Genomic DNA, 11,362 nt, shown 5'->3' with positions numbered 1-11,362 from the left:
TTTTTGAAGTACAAAAGACATCAGATTCTTGACATATGTCACTAAAATCAGCAACAGAGGAATCAGATACTATGGAACAATATTATCAATTGTCCCCAATTGAGGTGCTTCAGCATTGAAGGAAGTTGCTGGCAGTCATCATGGTGGTTCAAGACCAACAACACCACAAAGAATAAACTGGACAAAATGAAAATTCCATGGAGGGCAAAGTTTGTATCAATGGCAACTGTATTCATTTTACTTTTTTACACACAGTAAATTATAGTTTGTAATAACACACAAGTAATACTTTTTTATGATACACTGAAAATTACAATTTTTTATAATACACATGGGTAAAAGAATCTTGTTGCTCCAAGGTATCCATTACATTATGATTAGTTTCTTTCTGCACAAACTTAATACAACTAAGGTTCTTCATCTTCAGCCTTATCCATAACAACATTGTCACAGTAGACAAAACTTGTAGACATGATAATTACAGCCTTTTCATCGCATTTAACATTGGATGATCTAGCAACCATACCACCTGTCACGAAACCTTGCTTCAAATGGTCACTATGATCATCCCCATCGGTGCCATTAAGTAGTACACGTGAAGGCAGACTGCCAAGCGTGTGCAACTTAGTGCCCAATGATTTGCCATGACCATTCTCATGAGGAACTAAAGAATGTTTTGTATCGAAAGCTTATCCTACTGAATTCAGTTGTGTCTTAAAACTAACTACTAAGAGAAGAATATCTGCTCATATTGTCATGAATAGATCTTGCGACAGGTTTAGATTTATGCTCTGAGATGCTCTAACCATCGCTGCTGGGAGATGCAAATTGCCTGCTGGAAAATAAACAATTAATAATGTTGTTTTGGATGTGTCATTCAAACATAAGGGAATAACCATATAAGATGAATATGGACACATAATTATTGTATCTTAAAGTATGAAATGTGCAATACCTTCTCTGCAAAAGCACCTTAAGTTATCTCACGACTTATTTTAGATTTCCTTCATGTTTCTTCCCCTTCTACAATGACAGAGAACAAGAAAGACAATTGAATTCATAGAAATTTGAGATAGCTACTTCTTAATACCTAAATACATAATTGAGACTACGTCAAACCAGTGAAAATAACGCATGCCAAGAGTAGCCCTTGTTTGTACATTTTAATATTAGGCAAAGGCAAAAGAAAGGTGGCAATTACCACGAGAGCAAGCCAAACAGTTCAGCAACCTGACACTGTAGATCAAATAGCAAACTGTAGATAAATTTTGACATTTAAATCACATGTCAATGCAGTTTGCTATTGTCTAAACTGTGCAGCCAGAAAAATAATTGGGAGAGTGAAACGTATTCATGAAAATATAGAACTGTTTTGTTCAAATTAAGTAATTGTACTTCAGTGATGCAACAACAAGAACAAGAAAGTTCTCAGTAAGTCGTACCTTTATAAGTTTATTCCTAGTGACCATGCTGATACAGGTTGACAGATATATTGAAACCTTCCATGTACCTCCTTTCTTCCCCTTCTTTGCAGTTTGTTAAACCTCACCATTCCTTGAGTACCAAACACAAGAGGAGACATCACCACCAAGAAGTCAGGTCGAAAATCATGGCCCTATTTAGAAACACAATGGACCTCATCAATGGCAAAAAGTGCAATCCCTAGCTTTTTTGCAAGTTTCTTCAACGAATCCATTAATCTGCAAGAAGAGACATCACCACCAAGATAGGCACGACAACATGTTAATAAACTTTAGAATACCACAAGAATGATAACCTTAATATTGTCTCGTGGCAAACATAAACAATCTTATACATGCCAGCTATCGATTTAGCTTCAACGCGACTATCAGGTTGCCCTGATCCAAGGAAGCATGCAGATAACCTGTGATTTGCATGTTTCAAGCACTGATCATGAATTAGACTTACAAGGGTGATATGACCACCACAACCTTTGTTGTTAATAGAGCTGTGATCCGAGAATAATATACGAGCAAACACAATCTTCTCAACAATTTCAGTTGTCGAGAGATGTTTTCTCAAACCCGTCCTTATAAATATATAATGGCCAAAATTAGGAACGGGCAAGAAGCAAGACCGAGAGAGATGTGGTTGGGAGACTGAGAGAGTAACTAATTGTTCAAAGAAATCATAGTATGGTCCAAACCGGAAACAAAAAGGGCAACAAGATGAATCAAAATGCAATATTTGCAGGAATTTTTCTAAGATAGCCTTGGAACATACCTTGAATATGTTGAACTAAACAATGTCAAAATACAACAATCCAAACATTCCTGGTACATCAAGGAATTGGTGGTGCCACCTCCACTTATCTCCACTCTCCAGGCATAGCTATATCAGTAATCTAATAATGAAATGGGAAGCACTTTGTAGACATCAAATTCAATTTAAGCGACCTAAGGAAGAAGGGTTAGAAAAAATGTTTATCTTATACACAGGAAAGGAACATAAACACCTTTGAACTTCATACTATGGTCAGAAATGCATATTTACATTTAATTTAGAATAGCTTATTAATGTCTCACTCAACTACTGGGTAGCTCCCAAGAAGACTACTTGTACCTGCTGTTACATTGATATGAATACAGAAGAACAGTAGCGCGCCTCCTTTTTTGGTTTCACTGCAGGAGAAGAGCACAACCTTGTCATGGGAATAGGACAATCTAGAGCTTTGTTTGGGGCTACTGAAGTAAATTGTCGATGCCAATAGAGGCAGATTAGCTCAGAAAAGTACAATATAACCTTTAATATGTAAGAAGCTGAAAGATACCTGCCAGTCCATATGGTAAACACTCTGACCAAGTTTCATCCTTGTACTGCAAATGGCTTCTCAGAAAGCAATGTGCTAAATGAATTCAAAATCACATCAATCATGTGAGCAAGAAACAGAAGGTATATTGCAAAATTCCCTGCACATAATGTAGCTTAGACTGTAAAAGATAGGAAACCATTCAAGAAAATTTTCTAGGGTCAGTTTACCAGAATGGATTAATTATGATAATATTATGATACAATAATGATGCCAAACTGAGCAGAGGAAAAATGTGGTTCAACAAAAAATAGTGTATTCACTTTGAGTTGAAACTATAAATTAAGGAAGAAGTCAATTCAAGACTCAAAACATTTCAAGGAAAACTTCGTATGTGATTATTGGATTGCCAAAAGTAGGGCTGCTATCTGCTAGCTCTTGTGGTCAGGCGTTGGGAGTGCTTTTGGGTGGTCTCGCCTACTACAACCTCATGCATGCCTCTGAATCAGGCTGTGAATAGATGCAGTGTGTGAACAGATGAGAACAGAAGCAGTGTGAGTACTACAGCCTACTAATGTATCTTTAAGACAGAAACATATAATCTGCAATGCCACCAGTAAGTAATTAAGCTAAATATGTACCATTTAAGTAGCAGTTCACCTACTTCGCATGCACAAGTATCACAGAACAAGAAACACCAAGCTAGGAGCCCTAAGCAAAAGACATTTGTCGAATTAAACTTTAATGTATCTTCCAAACACCACAATCACATGAGCCAGCCTCAAGAAGCAATATAGGTACGCACATACCTTCACAAAAGCAGTCTGGTTAGGCTGCTTGTATCAGCAGCGATGTACCGAAAGATCACTCAAGAAGTCCTGAAGGAGGGGAAAACAGGGATGGGAAAGTGAACATTAGAAACCAAGCCAGTACATGTTCACATGGCCAGTCACAGATAAAGTACAGGTAACAAAATCAAACAGGATGAACTACATCAGGAGGGAAAAACAGGGATGGGAAAGTGGACATTAAACCAAGCTAGTACATGTTCACATGGCCAGTCACAGATAAAGTATAGGTAACAAAATCAAACAGGATGAACTACATCGAGGCGGTGATCACAAATTTAGTTTGGCTAACTTCATTCAGCAGTAAAAAAACAATGAACTATCCAGGCACTGCAAGGGAATATTATCATAATTCCTTACAATGTGTGCGATGTTGACAGGACCAAACAACTATATGAATTATGTTTACTATGCATATTTTGTGCACTAACACGAATATATTTTCTGCACTTTCTTTTGAAGACACCAGCGGGCTAGTCCAACAGAATGCACTACTAAGAAATCAAACTCACATGCTCTCAGCTGTTCTTGACCAGAGGACATGCAACCACATGTAAGTGCGAGACGACACTGTTTTTTTACCGCAAAATTTTGATTGTTCGATCTGTCAATCGCTAGTTATATTATCAATTTCAACTGTGAAGATACTTCATCTTAGTATTACCTTTGCAGGAGAGCTTCCAAACTAAGTCAAGGAAACTACCGAGGCTGCTGCACCCAAGGCACAAAAGGCTATGAAGAAATCTGAAGAAAAATCAATGATAACTGATTCTCTTCACCGATCTATATGTCCTACGTATCCTTCTTTTGGGGAGAAATAAAATCCCGCTGCGTTGAGAACATAACTATACTAATCGCCGCGGAGATAGCCTAAAAGAACTCATGTTTCTGAAAGTAGACTCCAATACCTAAACTGGCATGGAACTGCATGCTCAATTATGAATTTGTATCCATAGTAGCATTAGAAGTAGACATAATGCAATAGAAAAAGGAACTGAACAAACCTCAAGAAGTAGTAGATCAACAAACATGTTCACTTCCCTCGGTTCCTTGTGCTGTTTTAGTTGAACATACAAAGAAAAAGGAAATGCAAATTTGAGCAACAAAACCTGAAAAAGCAAAATCACTGGTTACAAATATCCTGTTGAATACAAAGGCTAACCTTAATCCAAACCGGTGTTGTAAATCGCTTACTAATATGTTTGGAGATCTTCTGAGTCTTCATATTTATGTACTGCTCCAAGGAACACAATATTCAGTTATTGACACTGTCAGATCAACTTTAAAAAATGTACAAAGCAGAAAAAGATTAAACTATTTCAGGTTACAAGCAGTGGAGTTTCTGATTATGCTCCCATGGCACAGAAGATTCACTTCACATGCAAACTGAGACTTGGCTGCTTAGAGACTGAAATTGGTTGTGGTTTTGGAAACAAACTTCTAGAGAAAGTAATGGTATGGTACGATAGATACTATGTTTTCATGACACAAGGTACCATGCATGCATGTACTAACATTGCTTACCAAGTTAAATGTATCCAGTTATCCAAAATGCAATAAATTTATGATTCTCAAAAACTGAATGACTAAACTGTGCACACGTAGCACTGTTTACCTATTACAAGAGTGCACCCAACTTTTTGTAAAAAGAAGATCCAAAAGTGCAAAAGAAAATACTACTCTGCAAGCCTTCTTTTCTATCTTCATGTGGTTATTTTATTCCATACTGCAGTTGATGAGAAGCAAAGAAAATAAACCACCATACGGGACTGAGATAAAACCTATACAAAAAGGCCAGTAACAATGAAAAAATTCCCTAGCGTTTTCTTCTTCTGAATCACAGTATGTCTTCTTCTGAATCACAAAAAGTTGGTGTGTATTTGAATCATAGTATGTCACTTCAACTCTAAATCACAGTAAAGCAAAAAAGAATACAATAATTTAACTATGTGATCCACAAAACAAACGTTAGAACTGAACATCGTGTACAAACTTTAGATTGATGTATAGTATTCAAATTTTAATTATACTACCATCTAGTAATTTAAATGTTTATGTGGTCTGTTTGTAGCTCTAAACTTTCAGTTTTCAAACTGACACTGAGAATGAGTTCAAGGCTATTCAGTCAAAGATTGTACGTCTACGAGCAGAAATTTCAGGAGCCATTAATCATGGGGATCCTGCTCCTGTGGTAGATGAGAATGATTTATCCTTGAAGAGATTAGGGGAATTGAAGGAGCATCTTAATGATCTTCAGACAGAAAAGGTAGCTTTAAAATTTGCTTTCCCAGGTTGCTTAGCTGTAATTCTTAAATTAATTGTATTTTTTGTTCAGAATGGAAGGCTGCAAAAAATTGACATCCACAAGTAAAATATTTAGACAACTCAATGTTCAATAAAAACTATCTTTGTTCCAAATTGTAAGTCGTTCTACAATTATATGAATTACCAGGGCATAGGGAAACACATCAGACATCTATTTTTCTCATAATGGGAAGTAACATGTACAAGGTTTAGGACGAACCGCAACAACTGATGCAGCTAGACAAGGGCGTTCTCGTGGATCCTTGTTGTATATAAGGGGGCAAAGTACCAAATCAGCAAAGATAAGAAACCTAAAAGGTAACTGTAACCACAATATGCTCAATAGATAATTGTGAACCAAAGTATATATGAAGGTTGTAGTAAAGAATACTTACAAAGATAACTATCGGGCTATCTCGCAATCCACCAAAGTTCTGTAAACATTCCACAGTGAGCAAGAAAGACAGAAATAATAATATTTGCTTGATCAATAAAAAACTCAATGTTCAATAAAAAACTATCTTTGTAGCTCTAAACTTTCAGTTTTCAAACTGACACTGAGAAAAATTTTATCTATTCAGTCAGAGAAGCTTGGGGGCACATTAATGGAACATCAGCTTCACTATCCCATCGGTCAGCGTCTCTGGCTTCGTGACGAAACCCTGCGTCAACACCACAGTCCAGGATTTATTATAACGCCTTGCCCTTAGAGCTGACCCTGCACCTTGCACTCGGCTGACGTCCATGTGCGTTCGACAAGCTCCCTAGTGTAAGTGTAGTTCTCATTCCATTGTAATGGTGAATAAGTTTCTGAGAACATGTTTGTTAAGGATACCATTACAATAAATTCAGTATAGGTACTTGAACATGTACACATTTTAACTCGACCAAAAAAAGCATCATGTAATTAAGGAGGGGTGGGGGCGAGACAGTATCTTTATAAGCCAAACCCCTCAATGAAGTCACTCGGCATGCCATATGGGTAGAGCAAAATAACAAGCTAGTGAAGCATGCCCTGCTCATCCAATAGGCTAAAAGAAACACACAATTGAAATGATATTAGAGTTTAGGATCAATAGGCCAGCAAGCCTTAGGAATTAGCGTTTTTTTTGTTAGTGAAGAAAAAAATAATTCAAAGCAATTTTTCTTTTATGAGTCGTAACAGCAAAGAGGCGAGCAATTCACTCAATTAGGGAAGAAACAGGGGGTCGTACCTTTTACAAGATCTTGAGCTCCTTGTAAGCTCTTCACGGTGAACACCACACCATAGTTCAACCGCTGGCTTGCGCTGCGTCCATGGTCTGTTTCACGGTGAGTGAGAGCAGAGTCTGCACGCTCCGACCCTGACCACCACATCGGTCGACCGGGAGCGCCCATGAAGCATACTTCCCTTTTACATAAATGACAATGATATAGTGCATGTGTAATTAATAATTTCAGAGGAAAATGCTGAAATCAAGCTGACCTCTGCTTGGCTGATTGTTGTGTGACTTGCTGACATGTTTACTTAGATAGTCGGATCAACATTTCCAATATCATGACCAAAAGAAATGTTGTACATCCCATGAGCAGAACTGGGTACTTGGAGGGACAATGATCAGTTTAAAACTGGGACAATGATCAGATCTAGAATTGGGACAATGATCAGTATACCTATAAGTAGGTCTACAAAACGAAATCTGCCTTCGGTTCAAAACTGAATAAGGTTTAACTTGGGCCTATTGAAAATATACAAGCTCCATGTCACTTATGTTAAGGATAACAGAAACAAGTTAGCGACGCAAACTGCTTGGTTCGTATCCATCAGGTGGTCATAATGGATAGTTGCCATATGACAGGAGTCAGATATTTAATCAAACATGATGCTGCGACCAATCGTCAAATGTTGTTGTGGCACATTTCAAACAACATTAACACTGAATTGGCAGAACTACCCAGACAATATAAAAACACACAAATATTTAATTCTTCATAAGGAAAACATTATAGTATAAACCCGGTATATGATTTGCATGCACCGGCTCCAAAACTCAACCCTTCTCCCATTCACTATTTCTTCATAATAGGTGACCATTATATATCACTGCAGCAGCAACTTAATCAGCATGAATTTCACTATTATTAGACTGAGAGGAAGGTGCATAGCAACATTACCTGTTTGTCGCTGCCAGTAGATTTACCAAACTCTCCAACTGCTTCTGCTGGATTCACAAGTCCAGGTACCAATGTAGAAACAAAACCAAGTTAGTTCCTCCCTAACTTTGTGCTGCTGCTTGTTCACACATCTTCACGCGAGCGCACGGTTGTGAGCCAGTAACCAGTTAATGTTGTTTTTAGTAGCATTAATGTGTGGTTAATGGGGCAAATGAACGAATGTCGAGACATTAAGAAGATTGAGGTAATTGAGAGCAAATTGATGCATGTACTTACTATTTCAGAAAAAAGGCAGCTCATGAGTCTGACCTCCTAATAAGAATGCAAGTTTCGTTTTAGGATAATGCATCACTGCATCTGCCTACTCCAGAACATAGTTGTTAGGCGCTCACCATCACGCCCTAAGTGGTATCTTCCACCCTTTATATAGAGCTAGATATCTAGGTCGATTATGATAACCCACATCTATAGTACTTACCTACAAATGTAAGATAAAACATTAATATGCAAGCAATCATGGTATTGACAAAAATAGTTTACAAATATTCGTACCTTGTAGTTGACGAGGAAACTCCTTTTCATTAACCCCCATATCAAACAAACGTATAATAATGTCAAATAAGATAGCAAATATGAGATTTTATACAAACACAAGTAATAGTACAATAATACATAACCATCATCAAATGAGATAGCAGATACAATGATCCATTGAGTCTCACATAAAGAAATGAAAGGAACAAGAAACAAATAAGTCTCACACAACGAGATAAAAAAACAAACATGTAGAACTCATATCACATCCATGGCCCTCTATAATTGCCATACTTGGTTATGTATTTCCCTGAAAGCTAGTTGAATCTATGTTCGGTAAAAAAAGGTCATGAACATCTCTTTTTGGGTCAGTTTGACAAATAGTTCAGTTGTAATGAAGTGCTCGTTACTACCATAGGTGGCACCACAAGCAAGCACATGTTTCATCACTTCATCAATGGAAATTTTTCCTTTTTTGCAGCATAAGAATTAGTTGAAACAGACATAGATGTAACTGCTTATTGAACGATGATTAGTGTTGTCCCTGTTTTCTGTTTTCTGCTTCTTGCCTTTATTTTGATTGAACCTTGGCGTTGGCGGTCTCTTGTCATTTGGACTGACCGGTGAAACTTCACATTCATTGGTGTCACCATCTTCTTGTGTGTCACAATTGATTGCCTCGTGTGGTGTACCTCCTTGTTCAGCAATGGTGAAAGCAGTGGCCATATGAGGAGACCAGTGATCAACACCAATACTTGTGATGCTGCCAAAACATATTTCTAGTTCCTCCATATTTTGAAGTTCCCACAACTTGGAATGTCCTGTAAAAGAGCAACATGTGGTGCACGAATGAATACAAGAAATCAGAAATGTACATGACATAAATAGAAAAGAAAGCAATAACTCAACACTTATAACTTCAGCTTTTTCCACCACCTGCCAGCCATATCGATGGTTCCTTTTGTAGAGCACCCACCAGTACATGTCTGCCTCATCAACTTCTTCCATGCCTTGAATTCTTTCAACCTGTCCCATTTGTTCTTTATTTGTGTCTTGGTTGCCACAATATGGACCATGTCTTTCAATCCTTTTTCAACCTCGGCATAACCAACCAAGTCAAACAACTGTTTGGATGATTCCCTACTTATTCGGCAAATAGTTTACAAATTTCTCGAGCGTTCTCAGCATTCCAATTAATTTCAGTCATCTATAACAGCTTACGAGAAAGAAAATAAAGGGATCATATATATAGAAATTTAAAGTTGCAGTTAGGCACAACACAGATTGCTGACTAAATTTAATGCAGTGCAGTGCTTATTACTATTTTTGAGGTGGACTGTCACCTGGAACTGGACATAGAGGTAAGCCAAAATACTCGGGATACTATGCAGACCACGCCTTTTTGTTCTATAAAAAAATAATTCAGTTTATTCCTATTCCTACCAAAAATAATCCAGTTTGTTCTAAATAGCAGTAAGCATGATGTGGATGTACCAATTAATTCTTCATTAATCCAATGCAGACCACAGCATTTTTAGCACTATAATTAATTCAACATCTTGCAGAACACGACTTCCAGAAACAAATGAAGAGAACAGAACCTAATCCAATCCAACCGCACATCCACCCATAATCCAATTACACAGCAATCCAATCCAATCCATTACCCAATTACACAGCCACCCATTACCCATAATCTGATCGATTGATCCAGCGCACACATGAACCCAATGAGAAGAATGAAGGGAAGCATCAGGTACCTTGCTGCCAGGAATGCCGTCAGGGAGAATAGCAGATGGGGTTGCAGACGAGGGTGCCTCTCGGTCGTCGATGTTCCGCGCGGCCGCTCGCCCTTCTCTATCTTCCGTCGCCAACAACCGCGAGATGGTGAGCAAAGCTCCCAACAACTGCGGACGTGAGGCGCTCGCCCGAATCATCCCGGATATCGCTCCCGTCTCTCTGCCTCGCATGAACTTGTGTATCTGGATCAGGGCGGTTGAGGGAGAGAGAAGGGGGAGATAGAGGCGTGAGCACGAGCGCGCTCGTCGGCGTTCCCGTATCCACCATGCGCGCTCGTCGGCGTTCCCGTATCCACCATGCGCGCTCGGGTAACCAGATCGGGGCGGTTGAGGGAGAGGGGTGAGAGAGATGGAGGCGTGGGGAGGAGGGAGGAGAGCGCTAGGAAGGGTTTCAGACGATGGATGGGAGTGCCGTCGGTGGAGTATGGGCCGCCCCAAACCTGGCTGGAGTATGGGCCGCACCAAAAATTCAGCCCAGAACGCCTGCACTATTGTTGTATTGTCTTGCAAAAAAACTTAGTACCATACTGTCTAGTAAAGGAGACATAGAGCAGCTTATAAGCGTTGGCTCGGACTCAACAATAAGAACTCTAATGTTGAACTATATTGTGTTTGATAGCTGAACTGGTCAGTTTAAATAAACTCGTGTGGGCGTGAAATTTTTTGCTGGATAATGACCCACATGCAGGAGGCGAGGCGTGTAGATGGCAGAACCAGGGCAGGGCAGAACACATCCTTGGCAGAACATGTCAGAGGCAGACTACTATTGCTTACTTAATAAGTAGTAAATATATATATATATATGGGGTTTGAACTCGTTTCTAAATGATAGCTAACAAAACCTACATTTTAATTGGATAATCACACACGAGATAAGGATAATCGTCTGAGTTAATTTGATTGCAAGGGCGCGGACTGTCCGGGCCCTATAGTCGGATCCTCCGTTATTTTTT

The 11,362-nt window shown here is 38.8% G+C and overlaps 1 long non-coding RNA gene across 5 annotated transcripts; it reads right to left on the bottom strand.

Annotated features, from left to right (window-relative positions):
* Positions 1 to 300: 300 nt before the first annotated feature.
* On the bottom strand, positions 301 to 10,763 carry LOC103629578 (uncharacterized). 5 transcript variants are annotated; one of them, XR_002264563.3, is made up of 14 exons: positions 10,371 to 10,763; positions 9,547 to 9,697; positions 7,388 to 9,431; positions 7,137 to 7,312; positions 4,781 to 6,356; positions 4,623 to 4,673; positions 3,580 to 3,648; positions 2,792 to 2,866; positions 2,584 to 2,642; positions 1,778 to 2,365; positions 1,637 to 1,700; positions 1,443 to 1,554; positions 956 to 1,023; positions 301 to 832 (listed from the first exon to the last, which is right to left on the bottom strand). It is a non-coding gene; the product is annotated as an uncharacterized lncRNA (long non-coding RNA). The 5 variants fall into 5 exon arrangements; XR_002749054.2 differs by having other exon boundaries at positions 2,792 to 3,648; positions 4,781 to 4,852; positions 6,143 to 6,356; XR_002749056.2 differs by having other exon boundaries at positions 2,792 to 3,648; positions 7,388 to 8,554; positions 8,629 to 9,431.
* Positions 10,764 to 11,362: the final 599 nt, after the last annotated feature.

Source organism: Zea mays, chromosome 8 (genome assembly GCF_902167145.1).
Source record: "Zea mays cultivar B73 chromosome 8, Zm-B73-REFERENCE-NAM-5.0, whole genome shotgun sequence".
NCBI lineage: Eukaryota > Viridiplantae > Streptophyta > Magnoliopsida > Poales > Poaceae > Zea > Zea mays.
The sequence above is the reverse complement of the archived record's forward strand: the minus strand, read 5'-3'. Positions and strand labels throughout refer to the sequence as shown.